At 48.4% G+C, this 21990-nt stretch overlaps 1 protein-coding gene across 7 annotated transcripts in view; it reads left to right on the top strand.

Annotated features, from left to right (window-relative positions):
* Positions 1-251: 251 nt before the first annotated feature.
* The window catches only part of DENND4B (DENN domain containing 4B), an 86679-nt gene continuing 64940 nt past the window's right edge, over positions 252-21990 (top strand). For 2 of the 7 annotated variants that reach the window (XM_068252435.1, XM_068252442.1), the window contains exons 1-2: positions 252-314; positions 21112-21209. The gene's annotated coding sequence lies outside the window, so the exon portion shown is untranslated. Of the gene's footprint in view, positions 322-382; positions 1547-14849; positions 14964-21111; positions 21210-21990 lie in introns of those variants that run through there. The other 5 variants (XM_068252437.1, XM_068252438.1, XM_068252436.1 and 2 more) reach the window with 5 other exon arrangements.

Here is a 21990-nt window from a genome sequence, read left to right as displayed (position 1 = left end):
GGTGTCGTCCTGTCTCTTCGTTTTGGCTGATTAGAGCTTAATACACCGAGCGGCCACCAGATGGCAGCACATACACTATTATCTGAGGATCTTTCACCTGTGACTAGAGTGTAACGTTCAAAGTGTCCAGCAGATGGCTACATTGTTATCCTGCGTACAATACTCGGAGCGGCCAGCAGGCGTCGTCCTCAGCGCTTCTGAGTCCTCCAATCCCCATAGTAACTGGGCCGCTCCATCCCCAGTTGTTCTCGGTGGTTCCACTCTTGCCTGGTGCCTCCTCTCTATGGTGATTACAGTGACAGCAGCGGAGCCAGGTGACAGGTTGATTTCAGTTATTTACAGTCTGTGTGCAGCGATGTGTTCCGGGGATGCTCATGGCTTACAGTCATTTATTATTGTGTTCAGAGATGTATAATTCTTGTAGTGCATTGTGTACAGTGACGGATATATGTGCAGTGGGATAAGCAGTGCAGTGTGTACAGTGATCTATGCAGTATGTACAGTGCTATAGGCAGTGCATTGTGTACAGTGATCTATGCAGTATGTACAGTAATATAGGCAGTGCAGTGTGTACATTGGTATAGACAGTGCAATGTGTACAGTGATATGTGCAGTGTGTACATGCAGTGCTATAGGCAGTGCATTGTGAGTGGTGGTATAGGCAGTGCATTGTGTACAGTGATCTTTGCAGTGTGTACACTCAGTGCTTTAGGCAGTGCAGTGTACACAGTGGTATAGACAGTGCAATGTGTATATTGATATTGATATTGTTTACATTGATCTTTGCAGTATGTACATGCAGTGCTATAGGCAGTGTATTGTGTACATTGGTGATATAGGCAGTGCATTGTGTACAGTGATCTATACAGTGTGTACAGTGGTATAGGCAGTGCATTGTGTACATTGATGTATGCAGTGTGTAAAGTGGTGTAGGCAGTGCATTGTGTACAGTGATATGTGCAGTGTGTACAGTAGTATCGGCAGTGCAGTGTGTACAGTGATCTATGTAGTGTGTACAGTGGTATCGACAGTGCAGTGTGTACAGTGGCATAGGCAGTGCAGTGTGTACAGTGGCATGTGCAGTGTGTACAGTGATATATACACAGTGTGTACAGTTCTATAGGCAGTGCAGTGTGTACAGTTATCTATGCAGGGTGTACAGTAATATAAGCAGTGCAGTGTGCACAGTGATATACGCAGTGTGTACAGTTCTATAGGCAGTGCAGTGTGTACAGTGCTATAGGCAGGGCAGTGCGTGTACAGTAGTAAGTTCTGCAGATGCAGTATGTGTGTGTCTGTGTACAGTGATCTATGCAGTGTGTACAGTGATCTATGTAGTGTGTACAGTAGTATAGGCAGTGCAGTTTGTACAGTGGTATAGGGAGGGCAGTGCATGTACAGTAGTGTGTTTTGGGGATGCAGTGTGTGTATGTGTACAGTGATATATGTCTTTAAGGAGAGGAGTCTGACGCTGACGTTCATGCTGTTATTGAAAAGAGTAAAGTGCACTTGATGGAAGAAAGCTAAAAGACTATGCGGACGCCAGGTTAGAGAATCCCCTCATCACTGTGGCGCAGTCCTGGGATAGAGGGAGAAGGCTGTGTGGATACAATGATGCAATATTGGGCCTCTTTCAGATGGGCAGTGGACAGGGGGTGTATTCACCGCCTATCAGCTGCTTCTTTCCTCCATTGGCTAGGTGCTTGTTAGTGCTCGGTACTGGCGCTGGACAGACAACCTTCCCCCCCCCCCCCCCCACATACCCCCCACCCCCAATAAAGTCACACCTGAGTGCTGCCGCCGTGGTGCTCAGATGCAGTATGTTGCGGTCCTCTGCCACCAGGTAACGCCATCATGTGTCAAACTTTGACAAGGGTGGTGTTACAACCGAAACCAGTTTGCACTGGCGGATGGCAGATTGGACGCTGAATTGCTTGACAAATGCACCGTTCAGCCATCCATCTGAAAGAGACCTGAGTGAGTGAGTGAGTGACTGACTGTGTGTGGAGGGGGTTACTGTGTATATGCAGTGGCACAGTCCTAGGATGGAGACAGAATGCAGTGTATTTACAGATAGCATATGACCTTCCATGACATCTTCTCCATCACTCTCAACCTTTCCTGCACCGTTTGCTGCCAGGTGCCCTTTGGAATGGCCTTATTGTATTTATTTATTGTATTTATAAATCGTCAACATATTACGCAGCGCTGGACATTAGTTATGGTTACAGACAATATTTAGGGGTGACATACAACAATAAGACAATGCAGGGATACATGCAAACTAGATCATGCGGTAATGCTTAGTCATCACTGGATGGGAGCATGGAGACTAGGCCAGTCGAGTTCACTCAGATCCATAGGATGGGTGTACGGTAATGGAAGTGCATGATCAGGTAGGAGACATAAGGAGGAGGACCCTGCCCAAAGGCTTACAATCTAGAGGGAGAGGTAAGGACACGAAGGGTAGGGGACCAGAGTTCAGCTGCGGGCTTAGAGCACCAGTGAGGGGGGTAGGCCAGAGTGAAAAGGTGAGTTTTGAGGGCCTTCTTGAAGATGTTGAAGGAGGGGGAAACCCTAATGGGGGAGGAAGGGAGTTCCATAGTGTTAAATCAGTTCTTGAGAAGTCCTGGAGGCGTGCATGGGATTAGGTGGTGCGGGGGGGGGGGGGGGGGGGATAGTCAATCAAAGTTCATTGGAGGAGTGGAGTGAGCGGCTAGGTGTGTACCTCTGGGTAAGATTGGAAATGTAGGTTGGGCAGGTTTTGTGGACGGATTTGTAGGCCAGACACAGTATCTTGAATCTGATTCTGGATTGGATAGGAAGCCAGTGGAGGGATTCACAGAGGAGAGCTGCCGTGGTGGAGCGATGGGAGGAGTGGATAATTCTGGCTGCCGCATTCATGATGGACTGCAGCGGGGCTCTTCGGGTCATAGGGAGACCAGACAGAAGGGCATTGCAGTAGTCGAGGCGGGAAATTATGAGGGCATACGTGAGGAGTTTGGTGGTGGCAGAGGTCAGGAAAGGGCGAATCTTACAGATGTTACGAAGGTGGAAGTTGCAGGACTTTGTGAGGTTTTGGATGTGGGGAGTGAAGGAGAGTGCGGAGTCCAGGGTGACACCCAGACAGCAGGCTTGAGAGGTAAGGCGAATGGTAGTGTGGTTAAAAGTGACATGCACATCTGGGAGGTTCATGGATGGCCGGGGTAGGAAGATCATAAATTCCATTTTGTCTAGATTTAATTTCAGGAACCTAGCGGACATCCAGGAGGAGATGGCTGATATTCAGGAGGAGACCTTGTCCATGCCTTGCAGGGTTCCCTTGGCCTTGCAGGGTATTTGGTGTTAGTCTAGTTTGGGGGACCTAGCAGGAAACCTCATGGGGAAATTCAACTAACATGATTTTGTGGACAGCGCCCTCTCAAACTGCTACGTTTCAGATAGGTTGTACTAAGCTACGCCCACACTATTCGGCCTATCAGAATGCTTTGTGTTGCACAGGGTGCTGTTATTGGAGAACTGTTTCCTATGAGGTTTTTTGCCTGTCCTTGCAGGGTATTCTTGGTATTCAGGTGTCCCTTCGGACTGGCCTTGCAGGGTATTCTTGGTATTCAAGTGTCCCTTCGGACTGGCCTTGCAGGGTATTCTTGGTATTCTGGTTCCTCTTTGGACTGGCCTTGCAGGGTATTCTTGGTATTCAGGTGTCCCTTTGGACTGGCCTTGCTCGGTATTCTTGGTATTCAGGTGTCCCTTCGGACTGGCCTTGCAGCGTATTCTTGGTATTCAGGTGTCCCTTCGGACTGGCCTTGCAGCGTATTCTTGGTATTCTGATGCCCCTTTGGACTGGCCTTGCAGGGTATTCTTGGTATTCAGGTGTCCCTTCGGACTGGTCTTGCAGGGTATTCTTGGTATTCTGATGCCCCTTTGGACTGGCCTTGCAGGGTATTCTTGGTATTCAGGTGTCCCTTCGGACTGGCCTTGCAGGGCATTCTTGGTAATCAGGTGTCCCTTCGGACTGGTCTTGCATGGTCTTCTTGGTATTCAGGTTCCCCTTCAGACTGGCCTTGCAGGGTATTCTTGGTATTCAGGTGTCCCTTCGGACTGGCCCTACAGGGTATTCTTGGTATTCAGGTGCCCCTTCGGACTGTCCTTGCAGTGTATTCTTGTTATTTTGTTTCCCCTTCGGACTGGCCCTGCAGTGTATTCTTGGTATTCAGGTGCCCCTTCGGACTGGTCTTGCAGGGTATTCTTGGTGTTCAAGTGCCCCTTCGGACTGGTCTTGCAGGGTATTCTTGGTATTCAGGTGCCCCTTCGGACTGGTCTTGCAGGGTATTCTTGGTATTCAGGTGTCCCTTCGGACTGGCCTTGCAGGGTATTCTTGGTATTCAGGTGTCCCTTCGGACTGGCCTTGCAGGGTATTCTTGGTATTCAGGTGTCCCTTTGGACTGGCCTTGCAGGGTATTCAGGTGTCCCTTCGGACTGGCCTTGCAGGGTATTCTTGGTATTCAGGTGCCCCTTCGGACTGGTCTTGCAGCGTATTCTTGGTATTCAGGTGTCTCTTCGGACTGGCCTTGCAGGGTATTCTTGGTAATCAGGGGCCCCTTCGGACTGGCCTTGCAGGGTATTCTTGGTATTCAGATGTCCCTTCGGACTGGTCTTGCAGGGTATTCTTAGTATTCAGGTGTCCCTTCGGACTGGTCTTGCAGGGTATTCTTGGTATTTAGGTGTCCCTTCGGACTGGCCTTGCAGGGTATTCTTGGTAATCAGGTGCCCCTTTGGACTGGCCTTGCAGGGTATTGGTATTCAGGTGTCCCTTCGGACTGGCCTTGCAGGGCATTCTTGGTATTCTGATGCCCATTCGGACTGGCCCTGCAGGGTATTCTTGGTAATCAGGGGCCCCTTCGGACTGGCCTTGCAGGGTATTCTTGGTATTCAGATGTCCCTTCGGACTGGCCTTGCAGGGTATTCTTGGTATTCAGGTGCCCCTTCGGACTGGTCTTGCAGGGTATTCCTGGTGTTCAGGTGCCCCTTCGGACTGGTCTTGCAGGGTATTCTTGGTATTCAGGTGCCCCTTCGGACTGGTCTTGCATGGTCTTCTTGGTATTCAGGTTCCCCTTCAGACTGGCCTTGCAGGGTATTCTTGGTATTCAGGTGTCCCTTCGGACTGGCCCTACAGGGTATTCTTGGTATTCAGGTGCCCCTTCGGACTGTCCTTGCAGTGTATTCTTGTTATTTTGTTTCCCCTTCGGACTGGCCCTGCAGTGTATTCTTGGTATTCAGGTGCCCCTTCGGACTGGTCTTGCAGGGTATTTTTGGTATTCAGGTGTCCCTTCGGACTGGCCTTGCAGGGTATTCTTGGTATTCAGGTGTCCCTTCGGACTGGCCTTGCAGGGTATTCTTGGTATTCAGGTGTCCCTTTGGACTGGCCTTGCAGGGTATTCAGGTGTCCCTTTGGACTGGCCTTGCAGGGTATTCTTGGTATTCAGGTGCCCCTTCGGACTGGTCTTGCAGCGTATTCTTGGTATTCAGGTGTCTCTTCGGACTGGCCTTGCAGGGTATTCTTGGTAATCAGGGGCCCCTTCGGACTGGCCTTGCAGGGTATTCTTGGTATTCAGATGTCCCTTCGGACTGGTCTTGCAGGGTATTCTTGGTATTTAGGTGTCCCTTCGGACTGGCCTTGCAGGGTATTCTTGGTAATCAGGTGCCCCTTTGGACTGGCCTTGCAGGGTATTCTTGGTATTCAGGTGTCCCTTCGGACTGGTCTTGCAGGGTATTCTTGGTATTCAGGTGTCTCTTCGGACTGGCCTTGCAGGGTATTCTTGGTAATCAGGGGCCCCTTCGGACTGGCCTTGCAGGGTATTCTTGGTATTCAGATGTCCCTTCGGACTGGCCTTGCAGGGTATTCTTGGTATTCAGGTGCCCCTTCGGACTGGTCTTGCAGGGTATTCTTGGTGTTCAGGTGCCCCTTCGGACTGGTCTTGCTGGGTATTCTTGGTATTCAGGTGCCCCTTCGGACTGGTCTTGCAGGGTATTCTTGGTATTCAGGTGTCCCTTCGGACTGGCCTTGCAAGGGTATTCTTGGTATTCAGGTGTCCCTTCGGACTGGCCTTGCAGGGTATTCTTGGTATTCAGGTGTCCCTTCGGACTGGCCTTGCAGGGTATTCAGGTGTCCCTTCGGACTGGCCTTGCAGGGTATTCTTGGTAATCAGGTGTCCCTTCGGACTGGTCTTGCATGGTCTTCTTGGTATTCAGGTTCCCCTTCAGACTGGCCTTGCATGGTCTTCTTGGTATTCAGGTGCCCCTTCAGACTGGCCTTGCAGGGTATTCAGGTGTCCCTTCAGACTGGCCCTACAGGGTATTCTTGGTATTCAGGTGTCCCTTCGGACTGGCCTTGCAAGGGTATTCTTGGTATTCAGGTGTCCCTTCGGACTGGCCTTGCAGGGTATTCTTGGTATTCAGGTGTCCCTTGGGAATGGCCTTGCAAGGTATTCTTGGTATTCAGGTGTCCCTTCGGACTGGCCTTGCAGGGTATTCTTGGTATTCAGGTGTCCCTTGGGAATGGCCTTGCAAGGTATTCTTGGTATTCAGGTGTCCCTTCGGACTGGCCTTGCAGGGTATTCTTGGTATTCAGGTGTCCCTTCGGACTGGCCTTGCAGGGTATTCTTGGTATTCAGGTGTCCCTTCGGACTGGCCTTGCAGGGTATTCTTGGTATTCAGGTGTCCCTTCGGACTGGCCTTGCAGCGTATTCTTGGTATTCTGATGCCCCTTCGGACTGGCTTGCAGCGTATTCTTGGTATTCAGGTGCCCCTTCGGACTGGTCTCGCAGGGTATTCTTGGTATTCAGGTGTCCCTTCGGACTGGCCTTGCAGGGTATTCTGGGTAATCAGGTGCCCCTTCGGACTGGCCTTGCAGGGTATTTTTTGTATTCAGGTGTCCCTTCGGACTGGTCTTGCAGGGTATTCTTGGTATTCAGGTGTCCCTTCGGACTGGTCTTGCAGGGTATTCTTGGTATTCAGGTGTCCCTTCGGACTGGTCTTGCAGGGTATTCTTGGTATTCAGGTGTCCCTTCGGACTGGTCTCGCAGGGTATTCTTGGTATTCAGGTGTCCCTTCGGACTGGCCTTGCAGGGTATTCTGGGTAATCAGGTGCCCCTTCGGACTGGCCTTGCAGGGTATTCTTGGTATTCAGGTGTCCCTTCGGACTGGCCTTGCAGGGTATTCTTGGTATTCTGGTGCCCCTTCAGACTGGCCTTGCAGGACATTCTTGGTATTCAGGTGCCCCTTCGGACTGGCCTTGCAGGGTATTCTTGGTATTCAGGTGCCCCTTCGGACTGGCCTTGCAGGGTATTCTTGGTATTCAGGTGTCCCTTCGGACTGGCCGTGCAGGGTATTCTTGGTATTCAGGTGCCCCTTCGGACTGGCCTTGCAGGGTATTCTTGGTATTCAGGTGTCCTTTCGGACCGGCCTTGCAGGGTATTCTTGGTATTCAGGTGTCCCTTCGGACTGGCCTTGCATGGTATTCTTGGTATTCAGGTGTCCCTTCGGACTGGCCTTGCAGGGTATTCTTGGTATTCAGGTGTCTATTCGGACTGGCCTTGCAGGGTATTCTTGGTATTCAGGTGTCCCTTCGGACTGGCCTTGCATGGTATTCTTGGTATTCAGGTGTCCCTTCGGACTGGCCTTGCAGGGTATTCTTGGTATTCAGGTGTCTATTCGGACTGGCCTTGCAGGGTATTCTTGGTATTCAGGTGTCCCTTCGGACTGGCCTTGCAGGGTATTCTTGGTATTCAGGTGCCCCTTCGGACTGGCCTTGCAGGGTATTCTTGGTATTCAGGTGCCCTTTCGGACCGGCCTTGCAGGGTATTCTTGGTATTCTGAGTATTTCGTCTCCTTTTGCTGCCAGGACTATATTTATCTCCTGATCTATGTTTAGTTTGGTGGTCCTGGAAGTACTTTACAAGATGTGACAGGTGCAGCAGTTCTTCATACTTAAGTTAATTTATTCTGGACCACAAGTATTGCCAATAATTCTTTTTCCTGGAGAGCTATGGCCCTTGCCAGACAGGTCATCTTCAGCGTTTAGGAGGGAGAAGGGTTATGTTGTTGACCAACAAGCTCACGTAATTATACTGTAGTTGTCACTCATTGTGCTGTAGTGTGTAATAGTAACTGCAATGCTGGAAAGTCCTCACACACAAGCATGCCTGTGCATGGCCACACAATCATCTGTCATTCATTTTCTAACCATTTGTCAGCTGGCTCTGTGTTTTTATATGATCCAAGCCTGCGGTGATCACCAGCAAATAGCAGACAATGCTGATTAATAGGAAGCAGGAATTTTGGGCGCCTGCAATGCAAAATAACAGCCCAAATTTCTGCTTATTACCAATATTTGGGTACCGAAAAGTAGTGTTTTTGCATGTGGGGGGTTGTATTTGTGTGAGTAGGCGGAGGGGAGGGGGGTGTAAGGTTAGGCATGTGTGGAGGGTGGTTAAGGTTAGCCGGGGAGCAAGGGTAGGTAAGTGTAGGCATGGGGAGGGGGTGGTCAAGGTTAACTGTTGGGGGTGAGCCAATGGGGGGGTTAAAGCGGAATGAAACCCAGCATTTCTACTTTGCTCTAATAGATTATTTACAGCATATTATATACAACCAGCATTTTTTTTTTTAACTACAACTGCATTCAAAGGGTTAACACAGGCTTTTAGAAGCTTCCCTGCTAGCAGAGCTGGCCGCTTCCAAAACTTTACATAATGTTATCTAGTGTTTAATTGTATCAAGTGAGAAATGTAAACAAAGCCTTCTCTCACACTGCTGGGTCCCCTGAACACAGTCAGACAAGCATAAATGCTTTCTGATGCTTTCTGATTAAGTTAGAGGATGAATAAAGCAGTTATTAATAAAATGCAAAGTCAGCTCTCAGAGTAAAATTAGTGTACTTTAGGAACGTATAATTTCTAAATGAATAATAATACTTATGCACAAAAGCACATATGCTAACCGTATGGCATATAAAAAGTAGGAAAACATGTTTTTATTGAATATTATGTCAGGGTTTTATACCTCTTTAAATTGAACCTTAAAAAGAACCCGAGGAGGGGTTCTGAGTATAAAATCCCCATACAGAGGCTGGGTCTGTCTATAGAGCCCAGCCTCTGTTGCTATATAGTTCGCCCCTAAGCCCACCCTGCGCTCTGCAATACCCCCCTAAACACAGGCGCGCTGGCGTCGCAGTGCGCTGTGTTTTCCTCTCCTGTCAGTCTCGCCGCTCCCCCGCCTCCTGCATCGCTCCGGTCCCGCCCGCATCCCTTCCCTCACCGCTGATTGGAGGGAAGGGACGTGGGCGGGACCAGAGCGATGCAGGAGGCGGGGGGAGCAGCGAGAGTGACAGGAGTGAGGTAAACACAGCGCGCATAGCGCGGCTGTGATTTATGGGATATTGTAGAGTGCAGGGGGCGATTAGGAGCGATCTATATAGCAACAGAGGCTGGGCTCTATAGACAGACCCAGCCTCTGTATGGGGATTTTATTCCCAGAACCTTGCCTCGGGTTCTCTTTAAGTGTAATAAATAAATTGAGTTTTACTCACCTGGGGCTTACCTCAGCCCCCTGCAGCTGATCGGTGCCCACAATGAGTCGCTCTGATGCTCCGGGTCCCGCTGGCGGCCACTTCCGGTTTCGCCGTCAGGACCTGTCAGGCTGGGGAACGCGGCTGATACTACGCGTTCCCAGCCAAAGTAGCACCCCTATGCGGCCATATGGCCGCATAGGGGTGCTATTTTGGCTGGGAACACGTAGAAACGTCCACCTTCCAAGCCTGACGGGTCCTGACGGCGAAACCGGAAGTGGCCGGCGGATCGTTCAGGAACAGCCTTATCAGTCCGCCGACAGTGCATACACACGCATTACAGTCTGCTGAAAACCCGCCCAGCGGGAGGTGCCGACGGACCCATCGTTTGCTTCTGTGGTGCGTGTGTACGCACCTTAAGGCAACTGCCTAGGATTGCCTTGTGGACGATCCAGCTCTGCCATGAAGTTTTTCAAGCTCCCAAATAAGTGTTATTCTATGAACAGGTGATTCTACACAGTGGTGAAAATGTGTCCCAAGTCTTTTTTAAGAGATAAGATTCTAAATCAGCAGGGGCAGACCTACCATGAAGCCACCAGAATCACGTGATTCACACCACAAAATCTAGTAGGCGGCGTTTTGGACAAACTGCTTGGTCCACTTGGTGCCTGCCTCCTCTCTCCCGCCCACCTTCCTGGCACACGCACTACCTCCTCATCCACGCATCCCCGTCCTCATTCAACCAGTGAATGGAAGGCATGCTATGGTAAAACCCCATCATCGGCGAGAGGCCACCATGGCCAGTCAGAGGGGAAGCTTTGACACGCGAACAATCAGGCAGTGGTGCGCACATGAGAGAACTCGCCGCCGGGAGACTTGGGCTCAGGATACAGCAGATATGCGGCTTACCCTGCTCCTGCACAAGGAGCCAGGTTAATTACTATTCCCCCTTCCAGGTCCACATGGATAGTGGGGGAATGATGTAATTCGGCTTCCAGGGATTGCTGGTGGCCAAATTACAGTGTTTTAAAAGTAACTTCAGCTCCGTCTTCTGATGGCGCCGAAGTTACTCACTGTGCGCCGCTATAGCCGTAATTCCTATTACGGCCTATGGTGGCGCCGGCTGCACCCAAATCTTCTGTGCTGCAATTAATGTGCTCGAGTGGGGCTGGCTGCAGACTGGCCAATCACAGCCGCCCATCTGATGGGCCACTGCTAATGATTGAGTGCAGTGATTGACCCAATGACAGTGCCGTGGTCCCACCCGCAAGCCATCAGCACCAGTTAGCAAATGTAGCAGCGGGCAGCTGTGGATGGCCGGTCTGGTGTCAGTACCCTCGCCTAATTGGTGGCATGCCAAAGCTTCCCCTCTGACTGGCCATGGTGATCTCTCGCCAGTGATGGGATTTATATACAGTGCTGCCCATAATTATTCATACCCCTGGCAAATTTTGACTTGAAGTGTAACTGCCGGGTATAAAATCAAAAATCAATTCTTCATTTTTATCTGGTAAACAACGAATAAGGATGCTAACCAGGCAATCCAAAAGTTAAAATCTCTATTACTTTTCTTGTTTATAAATGATCATTCCCCAGTTTACCTGACTCTTATTTGGTACGTTGCCGCACAAAGGAAGTTGCAGGGCATGCTGGGTTGTCCTTTTTTGCTTCTGTACATTAGTTAGGTCTGAGGGGAAATAAAGACGCAAAAAAAGACAACCCAGCATGCCCTGCAACTTCCTTTGTGTGGTAATGTACCAAATAAGAGTCAGGTAAACTGGGGAATGATCATTTATAAACAAGAAAAGTAATAGAGATTTTAACTTTTGGATTGCCTGGTTAGCATCCTTATTCGTTGTTTACCAGATAAAAATGAAGAATTGATTTTTGATTTTATGCCCGACTGTTACACTTTAAGGCTACTTGCACACCAAGACGTTGCGTTAGGTGCTAGGTTAAGGTCGCATAACATGCACCTAACGCATGGCCTGGTGCTCTTCAATGTGGACGTCAGAGTGAGCTGCGTTGTGCAGCTCACTCTGGCGTCCGTGATGCGTACTCTTGGACGCATGCGGCATCACGTGGTCCCGCCGGCCAATCGCCGCACAGAGCGGCCGCACCAGGAAGTAAACACTGCACGTCACAACGTGCAGTGAATATTAATTAGCCATGTGCCTGGCCGCTCTCTGCTCCTCCCCAACATGACTGAGCATGTGCAGACAGTCTAACGTGGCTTAAGCCGCTGTAACGCTATAGTATGCTGCACTTTCGGAAGAACGTGCAGCGTTACATGTAACGCAACGTGGGCTGTGTGAACACTTGTGTTACATTGCTGTGCGTTGGGGGAGCGTTACAGTCTGCACTAACGTGCGCCTGTAATGTCTTAGTGTGTAAGCAGCCTAAAGGTACTTTTATTCAACCAGTAAGTAATTTTTTGACGGGAAATGACATAGGTGTCTCCCAAAAGATAATTAGACAATGTACAAAAGGCATTATTGTGGGGGGAAAAAAACTTGTCTCAGTTTTTATTTAAATTTTACCAAAGAGTATCCAGTCCAAAATTATTCATACCCTTCACAAACTGTCACAGTCTGTGGGAAAATCCAAAGTTCTATACCATTCCAAATAGTCCAAGCTGTTCTAAAGCATTCTAATTACCCTGATTAATTGGGAACAGCTGTTTTAATCCATTCAACAGGTGAAAAACAGCAGCTCTCTGCAGTTGGTTTGTGGATAGTCATGGCTAAGACAAAGGAGCTCAGTGAGGACCTGCGGCTGCCCATTATGTCTGCTCACAAGTCAGGAAAGGGCTACAAGGCCATTCCTAAATGTTTTCCAGTTCCACTGGCTACAGTGCAAAGTATTATAAAAAAAAAGCCAAAACCAAAAGCGACACCTGTGCTGGCCAGGAAGATAGTGAGAGAGATGAAAAAGGACCCAAGGATCACCATCAAGGCCATCCTAGTGAATCTGGGCTCTGCTGGTGGCAATGTCTCAAGGCAGACAATCTAATGGACACTGCACACTGCTGGGTTCCACGGATGCAGACCAAGGTGGACACCACTTCTCCAGATAAGGCACACAAAAGCTCACTTGGCCTTTGCAAATACTCATCTGGACAAAGAAGAAGACTTCTGGTCTTCTGTGAAACAAAAATTTAATTGTTTGGTCACAATGATGTTCGACTTTTGCTACGTTGACTTGTAAAATCTACACTTAAAGAGTTTACTGGATTTTAAAGACGTTGCATTTTCTTTATTTCCGCTGCATATTTTTTGTGTTTATAATATTCAAAGTTTAGGCTTTTGAAGCCGTGATTACTCTGTTATAATCTTCCTAAGCTGGTCTAGTCCCCCCACCCCCCCTTACAGTTCAAAGGTTTTTGAGGTCACCCTAGTTACGTAAGCAAAATAAATTGATTTATACATTTGGAGACACAAGGTTTCCTTTTCTTCCAGAATTTGCAAGATGCCCCATTGTCATCACTGAGAATGGGAGCTCAGTTACCAGTGCCAGGGGCTGGCGTGCCCTGAATGCCCACACAGAGGGGGATGGGATTGTGTCAAAGACATCCTGGCTGCAGTGTGACACTGGCTGTGTTATACACCCCTTAACAACCGGTGGCTGCTCTTCCCATAATTCCTGCAGCTGTAATCTTGACTTTGTTGGCTGTAGAGACAAGTGTCTTGTTCTGTTATTTGGCAAAAGGTATTGAAGGAGTTATTAGATGTACATTGAAGAGTATTTTGGATTGCTCCGTACAGGAAATTGTATATTATTGGTTATCCAATAAAGATTGTTGATGATTTGCTCTGTTCAGGAAATGATGCGTTATTAGTTATACAAATAAAATTACGGCTAGCACTATTAATGCAGTGATATGTTGGATGTACAGTAAGGACAGGTGTTGGGTTGCTCAGTATAAGAAGTGAGGGAGCCGTTGGATGTATGATGAGGATGGGTGTTGTGTCGCTCAGTACAGAAAGTGATGGAGCTGTTAGATGTATGAAGATGATAGGTGTTGGGTTACTGGGTACAGGAAGTGATAGAGCTATTCCATGTGCAGTGGGGATGGGTGTTGTCAACTATGACTGTGGTCAACTATGACTGAGGGCGGATTCTGAGCCCGATATGCGTCAGTTGTTCCTGTGGATGTTTCTGTCATTTTCTGTTTGTAGAGATGAAACTGGCACCGTCGGCATAAATATAAGCTCTTTTATCACTGATAGCTGTCTTGTGCCAATAAAAGAGCTTATATTTATGCTGATGGTGCCGGTTTCATCTCTACAAATCTACAAGTGAGCCAGTGTGCAGCTGGTTTAACCGAGGCACATCACTGATATCCTTGAGGAAGTGCTCCACTACTACTGCTACTAGGAATCTGTCATTTTCTGTGGAATTTTGAATAAAGAATACCTGCTTTTTTCTACCTCACTGCAGCCCGTGGATCCTTTCTGTTGTTGAGGATGGGTGTTGGGTTGCTCGGTACAGGAAGTGATGGAGCTGTTGGATGTAGTGAGGATGGGTGTTGCGTTGCTCAGGACAGGGAGTGATGGAGCTGTTGGATGTACAGGAAGTGAGGATGGGTGTTTGGTTGCTTGGTACAGGAAGTGATGGAGGGATTGGATGTATGATGAGGATAGGTGTTGGGTTGCTCAGTACAGGAAGTGATGGAGCTGTTGGATGTAGTGAAAACGGGGGTTGGGTTGCTCAGTACAGGAAGTGATGGAGCTGTTGGATGTATGATGAGGACAGGTGTTGGGTTGCTCGGTACAGGAAGTGATGGAGCTGTTGGATGTACAGTGAGGACGGTGTTGGGTTGCTCGGTACAGGAAGTGATGGAGCTGTTGGATGTATGATGAGGACAGGTGTTGGGTTGCTCGGTACAGGAAGTGATGGAGCTGTTGGATGTACAGTGAGGACAGGTGTTGGGTTGCTCGGTACAGGAAGTGATGCAGCTGTTAGATGTTTTTTTGAGGACGGTGTTGGGTTGCTCGGTACAGGAAGTGATGGAGCTGTTGGATGTATGATGAGGACAGGTGTTGGGTACAGGAAGTGAGGATGGGTGTTGGGTTGCTTGATACAGGAAGTGAGGGAGTTGTTGGATGTATGATGAAGATGGGTGTTGGGTTTCCTGATATAGGAAGTAACAGGGCTGTTGGATGTGCAGCGAGGGTGTTTGATTTATTACAGGAAGTGATGGTGTCATAGCATTAGTCATATTCCTGTTGTTTTTCCTCTATTCTCTCACTTTTTACTTTCTCTCTCCCTCGCTCTGTCACAGACCTCTTGGTGCTCTCTTTCTACGTCTTTGCTGTCACCACAACTTCCTGTGACCTCTTCTGTCTCTGCAAGTCGTAACACCTGCTTCCTGGACGGACCAAGCTTCTGCAGTCAGGTAGATAAAACATAGAAAGTGTCCCTCTGATCATTTCGGACCTTCTCTGCTTTTGTGTGGGGGGCAACTCTTACTCTCAGTCAGAGTTAATGTTATCTTCCAGCTGTGGATATGCTTTGAAGTTTTTCTGCGATGCTTCTATAAGCGGACAGGGATTTTGCCATTACTGGTTTTCACAGATGTAGAAACTATACAGACACCTCAACATGTTTCTCTGTTGGTTTGGTATTCAGTTGATGCTGGAGGCTTGTTTCGCCTGGTTTCTTTTGTCCCTTCGGGACGGTGCTGCTGAATTTGCTGTGCTCCTGGAAAAAAGTTTGTTTTGAAATTTTATTAAATCCTGAAACACACTAGAGCGCTTTTTTGAGCATTTAGGGAGCAATTTAAATCGATAGCAATTTCCTTAAACACTCTGCCAATGTAAATAAATGTAACTAATTCCACAGTAGCGATTGCGTTTAGCAAAATCGCAATTGTAGAACATGCAGCATTTTGGGAGCATTTGCGCTTCCATGTAAAGTATTAAAGCGCTGGCAAATCGCTCATGAATCGCTACACATAGCGATATGTGTGCGATTTTAAATTACTGCACACTGTAAAAAAAATTCTAATAGATTGGAAGGACCTATTAGAATTAAAATCACTAATTGCAAATCGATATCACAATCGCTGCCAAAAATCTCACACCTTTTAAAATCGATACCAAAATCGCCAGAAAACACTCATGAAATTGCTTACAAAATGCTAAATAAAACCACTGTGATTTGTAGTGGGTTCCAGGCGTAAAAGACGATTTAGTAACGTATAAATAACTCTACCCCTGACGTCCTGGTTCTGCACTCCATCCGCACCTATTGTGTTTTCTTCACTCCGATGTATTATTATAAAAATATGTATGTTGCCGAGGAGGGGAAGAGCCACCAATCCGGGATTTAGGACTCCTTCCCACTAGTCCCATTTTTACCTGCTTTTCCGCATGCATGTGTTTTGCAATTTGCATGCATGTGTGTGCGCTACACGTGTGCTTTAATGCTATTTATATAGCATTATACTGTAAGAGATTATATTGGTGGAAAATAATGGACAAGTTTCTTCTGTCACAACTGCAGATTCTGGTGGAAGCCTTAAAGAGAACCCGAGGTGTGTTTAAAGAATGTTATCTGCATACAAAGGCTGGATATGCCTATACAGCCCAGCCTCTGTTGCTATCCCAAACCCCACTAAGGTCCTCCTACACTCTGCAATCCCTCATAAATCACAGCCATGCTGTGAGGCTGTGTTTACATCTGTAGTGTCAGTCTCAGCTGCTCCCCCGCCTCCTGCATAGCTCCGGTCCCTGCCCCCATCCCTTCCCTCCAATCAGCAGGGAGGAAAGGGATGCAGGCGGGGACTGGAGTTCTGCAGGAGGCGGGGAGAGCAGCAGACTGACACTATAGAGATAAACACAGCAAGCTTTGACAAGCTGTTTGTCAGCAGCGAGGCTGTGATTTATGAGGGATTGCAGAGTGCAGGAGGACCTTAGGGGGGTTTGGCATAGCAACAGAGGCTGGGCTGTATAGGCAGATCCAGCCTCTGTATGCAGATAATATTCTTCAAACCCACCTCGGGTTCTCTTTAATTGAGGAAAGGATGCAATATCTTTTATTTTCAAGAGACATAAGCGATGGTCATTTGTTGTAAATTCTCGTTTAAAGAGAACCCGTAATTAGGCCAGGATGATAAATTGAATTTAAACCGAAATCACGATCACCAAGATCATGATTTCGGAATTGTGAAAGCGGCGATTTCCGCAATGATGTCATTTCCGCATGGGGGAAAGTTGAAGAAGCGGCTTCCAACTTCCCCCAAGTCCCGGCACGTGTGGCCTGCAGCATCGGCAGTGTTGGACAAAATGGAGTGGGGGTGTCTCGGCACCTTGTAGGAAAGAATATAGGAGACAATACGGGTGCCCAATAGTGCAGTATGTCAGTGTGAAAATGGAGAATGAAAAGTTACTACTCACAAAAGGGGGTTGCAAGGGCAACCGACCATATGAAGCAGGTGGAGACCATAAACCCGACTCCACTCGGGGTAGTCCCAGCCGGGACCTGGATGTGGTCACTCTCCTTGGAAAAAGAAGGGACAGTCATCCACTGTGGTAAAAACCACCAGTTGTCTGTCACCACCCCTCAAACACTACGTCTGTGGAGGTAAACTAAGCACAACAGGAATAAAGAGGCGCCCTGATTGGAATAAAAGCGTCTAAAAACAGCTTAAAACAAAAAAAGATATGAGGTGGCTTACCTCAATGACGAAATCTTTATCACAAAAGATTTTTATTTAGCACAGGCAACGCGTTTCGCGAGTCTGAGCCCGCTTCATCAGGCCAATAAAAATTGCCAAATGAATAGATAGATTCAGCCCTCTCTCTCCGTCTGCCGGCGAGGGGACACAAAGACAGACAGGGGGACAGAGAGGCACAGAGGGGGAACAAAGCTTGATTTGAAGGATATCGTGAATCGAAATTGCGATTTCAGACAGAAATTGCTCAATTTAATTTTGTGCTAAAATCGTTCAGATCTACCCGTTAAACTATCTATACTCCTATTCCTAAAAATACCTTTTTTTAAGCTATCCCATAGTTTTATGTTATGCTGAGCTTTTATTGTTTTACTAGTTGACCTAAGTTTAAAAACTGGCTCTAGGTCTCTTCATGCCGCCGCCGCCAGTTAGTGCGCGCACACCCGCCGCCCGCGCACCAGCCACTCGTCCCTGCGCACCTGCCGCCCGCTCATGTGGTGCGCGCTCCCGCCTGCACACACTGCCCGCCCCCCTTTGGGGCGGGTTTTCCACTGCCGCGCTTCATCACCCCCCTCCCAGCTCTCGGTAGTGTCTCTGCGTCCCTCCGTGAGACAAAAAGGACTGACGCAGGGACACTTGCCAATTATTAGGTACGATTGTTCTTCTCACCTTACTTATATTTCACTGCAACCATAAAAGTTCCCACTAATGATGGAATGTTAATTGTATTGTACAATCTTACCACTCCTATGTACTATAAAGTCCGTTATCCCCGACTCCGGCAACTGGAAGTCTGAACTAACCGGCATGCCTGAGGGAATATGGGAACTTTTGGGGGGGCTTTTTCAAGGGATGATTGCCAGCTTTAAAGTACTTACTGAGCCTCCAGCAACGTCCTGTAGCTCCTAGCAGCTTAATGGTGCCCGTGCATAGCTTTTGACGTGTCACGTGGTCCGTCAGGAGCCGTACACGTAAGATGCTGAAAACAAGCGGCAAGCACATGTATCTGGCATCAGGCGATCCCCGCTGGTGCCGGATACTGGGGACTCTGCTGTAATATGAGGGGCTACCTAAGATATCCATTCACTCAGTTTTACTCAATAAGATTCTATCGTTATTGAGCACCTTAAGGTAAACAGATACGGGACCTGATGCATGAACCACCAGGACATTTGCTGTGTGCCAGCAGGGCATGGCAATATTACTGGTACAGACACCAGCAGAGTACCGCACGTTGGGCAGTTAGCGTGGCCTGTGGTACAAGGGTAATGCAAGCAATGCTATGGTAATGCGCATTGCTTTACTTTCTCAACATCTGTTATCACACTAATGCTCCAGTTACCCATATACTGCGGGGGTTGCGCTAACTGCACAGTGCGCTGTACTCTGCTGACATTTGTACTGTTAATATTGCTTTGCGCATCTTTTGCACTGTAAATTCATTGGCGGGTCGTGCGTCTGGCCCCTGGTGAGATAATTTCTGAGATAAAATAGATCAGGTGAGATAATTCATAAGGAGAGATAATTGTTGAGATACATTTTGTTAATCAACCCCATCACGAGCAACAATTTAATTTCTAAACAACACATGTATTTAACTTTCCTTCTCTTTTAAAAACAAACCATTTTCCCCCTTATACATGGGGGTTGAAGTCTCCTAGCGGTCATATGCTCTGACTTTACCAGCTTGTAATCTGAAGAACAAGCATTATCTGCCTTTGTATCATTGCAGTTTGAGGGCGGGTGAATCAGAATGTTTACATACATTTTGGAGAAGGTAGAAGACGCAGAAATATGAGAGACCTGGTCAGGCACAGCTTATCATCAAGTGGGGATTAAGGTAGCCATACACTGGTCGATTTGCCATTAGATCGACCAGCTGACAGATCCCTATCTGATCGAATCTGATAAAAGTGGGATCGTATGGCTGCCTTTACTGAAAACAGATTGTGAACCGATTTCAGCCTGAAACCGATCACAATCTGTTGAGCTGCTCCAGCCGCCTGCCCCCCCCCCCCCGTATACATTGCCTAAAGCTGGCTCCTGGTCCTCTTCTCCGCGCTGCACCCCGCACCGCATCCCAGCGTACACTGTGTCACTCCGTGACCAGGAAGTTCAAATAGAGCGCCCTCTATTTGAACTTCCTGGTCATTGCAGTGACACAGGAAGTTAATGTACGCTGGGATGGAAGCAGGAACAGAGCGGAGAAGACGCGGAGAAGATGCCCGGGAGCCAGCATCAGGTAATGTATACCTGATCGGCCGCCGCTAGCGACGCGCTCCTTACACGCGGGCGATCTACGGTATTTTTCCACACGGCGCGATCGACAGACCGATCCGATTTCGGGAGGAAATCGGATCGGCGGGTGCGTTTAGCGCAAACGATTAGCAGCAGATTCGATCCCAGTGATCGAATCTGCTGTCGAAACGGCCGCAAATCGGGCCAGTGTATGGCCAGCTTAAGTCAAGAATGACAAATTGCGTATTATTCTGGGATTACACCATACAATTTTCTTCTGTTAGATTTTTCTGTTAGAATGCATAATTAGATTATTTTCTGCAGAGACTGGTCATTACCTCTGGTGAATTGTCTTCTGGTCATCTCCTGCTGAGTAGAACAATGCCTAATTGCTTGGCAGGTAGATGGTAAAATAGATACATTTCCAACATGTTGAATTTATGCCAGGCATACACTGAGTTTCTTTTCCTTATCAATCGAGCCGCTGATGGCTCGATTGATAATATCCGACAGGTCCGATGACCTGCCGGATAGATTCCCCGCTCGATCCCCGCCGGCGGACAATAGCGGGGAATCGAGCGGCTGATAAGGAGCGCCAACATTGCATCCATGTATTCCCAGCATTAGAGAATCTTATGCTGGGAATAGACGGTGCGTTTCTTCCTTATCAATCGAGCCGCTGATGGCTTGATTGATAATTTCCGACGTGACCGATCACGCGGCGGATCGATTCCGCGCTCGTTCCCCGCTGGCGGACAATGGAAGAAAACAAACCGCTGATAAGGAAGTGCCCGCGGGGCTGAGTGGGAATCGATCCGAGCAGCTGCGGGGACGAGCGGAGACGCGGCGAGAGTCGATAAGGCAGCTAATCGAGCCGCCGGGTCGACTCGTGTATTCCCAGCATAACAGAAAAATCGAACAGAAAATTGTATGGTGTAATCCCAGCAGAAAAGAGGAATGCAGCCACAATCAGCGAGTAGAATATTATGCTGGGCATACACCGATAGTTTCTTCTTATAAGTCGAGCCGCTGATGGCCGGATCGATTCTGCGCTTGATCCCCGCGAGCGGACAATGGAAGAAAACGAGCGGCAGATAAGAAGCGCCCACGGGGACGAGCGGAAATCGATCCGGGTGTCCGCGGGGATGCGCCGGAATCGAGCCGCTCAATAATCTATCCGTGTATGCCCAGCATAAGACTTTAACCCACAACGTTAAAGCGGACCTGAACTCAGAACTTCCTCCGTGCTCTAAAAGATACGCAACAGCATAATGACTGTCTGCCTATGGAAAAGGTTTTTTTCACGTGTAATGAACTGTATAATGCAGATCTGGCGACTCACCCAATTGTAGTGGATTTTTTCTGTTGGTACAAGTTGGGGCACAATGTGGGTTGGAGCCCTGTGAGTTGTGATAACATCAGCAGAGCAGCATTGAGTGTACACCTGCTGGTGGCATGTAGAGTGGTCTGACTGGTGCCTGAATGAAGGTATACTTCCTGCAACCCTGATGATACTTTATGTGCCCGTGTGTAACGTCCCCTTCTCCTGCTTCCTCCTGTACTACCACTGGAGTGTCACCTGCATCAATAACCCTCCTCCTGATGCATCTTCTATTCTCTGCTGTAACAGGGCACCCCATCTTCTCTGATATGAAGATACAACATAATTGGCATAATGAAGACCGGGATAAGCCGGGGAGCCCATGATTGCTGTTCTGATCATTTTTGGTGAGTCACTTTTCATTGCTCTTCCTACTCCGACCTGCGGTGGCGCTGTGTATCTTCATTGTGCTTCCTACACAGCTTTGATTTTGCCTGGAGTAGGCCTTTAAAGCAAACTTGAATTGTATGACTAGTATCAGTAGTACTTTCCTTGAGTCTCATGCTCTTGTTGGGGTTACATTTTAAATCTGAGGTGTGCACAGCAGCCAGGTCAGTGTGACATTATATCTGGATCATTCAGCTCCTAACATGAATAAACAATTAGCTTTGAGCCTTTTAGCACTATCCATTTATCAGAAATGTTTGTTCAGCCAGGTTCTAGTCATTTAAAGAGACTCTGTAACATTAAAAAGATCCCCTGGGGGGTACTCACCTCGGGTGGGGGAAGCCTCCGGATCCTAATGAGGCTTCCCACGCCGTCCTCTGTCCCACGGGGGTCTCGCCGCAGCCCTCCGAACAGCCGGCGACTGTGCCGACTGTCAGTTCAATATTTACCTTTGCTGGCTCCAGCGGGGGCGCTGTGGCGGCTTTCCGTTCCGAACTACACGGAAATACCCGATCTCATTCGGGTCCACTCTACTGCGCAGGCGCAGAAAACTTGCGCCTGCGCAGTAGAGCGGACCCGACGGCGATCGGGTATTTCCGTGTAGTTCGGATCCGACAGCCGTCAGAGCGCCTGCGCAGGAGCCAGGAAGGTAAATATTGACGTCACCACTGCACGGACTCCACGGAGGGCTGCAGCGAGACCCCTGACGGATGGAGGACGGCGTGGGAAGCCTCATTAGGA

The sequence above is a fragment of the Hyperolius riggenbachi genome, chromosome 9, assembly GCF_040937935.1.
Source record: "Hyperolius riggenbachi isolate aHypRig1 chromosome 9, aHypRig1.pri, whole genome shotgun sequence".
Classification (NCBI taxonomy): Eukaryota; Metazoa; Chordata; class Amphibia; order Anura; family Hyperoliidae; genus Hyperolius; species Hyperolius riggenbachi.
Note: the sequence above shows the minus strand (reverse complement) of the source record. Positions and strands in the feature narration are given on the sequence as shown.